The sequence below is a fragment of the Salmo salar genome, chromosome 12, assembly GCF_965601325.2.
Source record: "Salmo salar chromosome 12, fSalSal1, whole genome shotgun sequence".
NCBI classification, from domain to species: domain Eukaryota; kingdom Metazoa; phylum Chordata; class Actinopteri; order Salmoniformes; family Salmonidae; genus Salmo; species Salmo salar.
The window spans coordinates 55,447,051-55,448,867 of NC_138302.1; the positions used below are offsets into that span (position 1 = coordinate 55,447,051).

Here is a 1,817-nt window from a genome sequence, read left to right on the forward strand (position 1 = left end):
TTAGATAGCTGGCGAGACTAACTTGCCTAGCAATCTATAAAATCTTAGCTGACATGGGATAATTGAGTGACTGTCAGTGACTGACATAACAAGAGAAAACTGCTGATGCAGAACCACATTTCTAAACTGCACATGTGTATTCTACTATCCTACGGTTGTTTCTGGCGGTGGTAGGGGCCTCTAGCGGCTGCTTACTGGATGTCGCTTACAGATCGAAAACAGCACTGCAGTAGATGTATTAGATACTTATTTACAGTAACATGATGTGTGATAAATAAAGGACATCCTGAAAGAAACAGTATTTCTGTGAGACATACAGAGAGCCAGTGGTGTAGTTTCAGTGTGTCTGCAGAAGACTGTACAACCCATCTGGCTGGGCTGAGGTTGCTGGTCTGTCGGGGATTGAGCTGTATACGTGGTACGTATCAGACTAGAGAAAAGAAACAGACAGTTTAACTTCAGTCCTTCAATTCTACAGTACTGTAAATGTAATGTCATTTAAAAGGATGTAACATCAATCTGAAACTGAGAGCCGTTCACAATCACCAAACACAGTGGGTGATTCTGAACTTACATTGTCGTTTTCAGATGACTTTCCATTTTCTTCAAAAGGACCTGTACAACACAGAAGGAGCCTGAGTGAGTGTTTGTGTGTGTGTGTGTGTGTGTGTGTGTGTGTGTGCGAGCGTGTGTGTGTGTGTGTGTGTGTGTGTACGCGTCAGTGTGGGTGTGGTTCTGCATGTCACTTTGCTGTGCTTAATGTCCCTTCACACTTCTCCTCCTGACTCAAACCATCCTGTAGACGTACAGCTCTATTCTCATGCACTAACACATTATCTTATGTATATATTAACTTATATACATACATGGTTACTGATATGACTACCTCAGACCAAAATCCAAGCCTAAACAACTTTGAGTCCTATAGAAAGCTCTACATGTTATGAATCAGTGGGAAATAGTTAAATAGACAAACCTAATGGTACAGATGTGGATGGTACAGAAGTGATCAGGTTGTAGACCCCTGCATTCTCTGAATCAGCCTGGAGGAAAGAGAGAGAGAAAGGTCCTTATTATCCCTCAGACTGTCTGTCTGTCCGTCCGAAAACAAGTATGTATCTATATCCAAGGTTATTATTTTTACTGTACTTACATCTTCATTTGCAGATACCTGCACAGGACCTGTATCTCACAGAGAGAGACAAAGTAAGAGGTTGTGTGTCTGTGTATGTGTGTGTGTGGGGGGGGGGGGGGGCAGAAGAAGTGACTTCACACTTCTCGTCCTGAATCTAACCACCCTGGAGACTTACAGCTCTGTTCTCACGCTTTCAAGGTGCTCTGATTAAAAAATGTAAGTCAGTATGGTTGGCATTGAGTGATTAAGTGTTATTGTGCTGAGGGTCCCAAATTCACATCCCAGGTCAGGAAGACGGGGATAGAAGACATTCTGTTACAAACTCACCTGAGGGCAAAAATGTGGACGGTATAGAGGTGATGAGAGAATAGATCCCAGCATCCCTTGAATCCAACATGGCTGCACTGCTCATAGCTCCCATCACCAAATCACCTAGAACAGAAACAATATGAAAATGAAATTAGAATATGTGTTTGTACATGCATGTGTGTAGTTGTGTTAGTAGTGTGTGCAGTGTTTGATGTATTTTGTTTTGGAACATACATTGGCTCTGATCATCCTGTCTGGCTGTAGGTCTGTACAACATAAAAGTATAAGAAGGTTGTGGTAAGAACATCTCATCATGGATAATACAGAACTAAAGGTTGATACAATCTGCATCATATTCACAAGGGGAATTCTT

At 41.9% G+C, this 1,817-nt stretch overlaps 1 long non-coding RNA gene across 1 annotated transcript; it reads right to left on the bottom strand.

The window, feature by feature from the left end:
- Nucleotides 1-231: 231 nt before the first annotated feature.
- On the bottom strand, nt 232-1,114 carry LOC145859528 (uncharacterized). The gene is made up of 3 exons (XR_014379730.1): nt 977-1,114; nt 575-615; nt 232-430 (listed from the first exon to the last, which is right to left on the bottom strand). It is a non-coding gene; the product is annotated as an uncharacterized LOC145859528 (long non-coding RNA).
- Nucleotides 1,115-1,817: the final 703 nt, after the last annotated feature.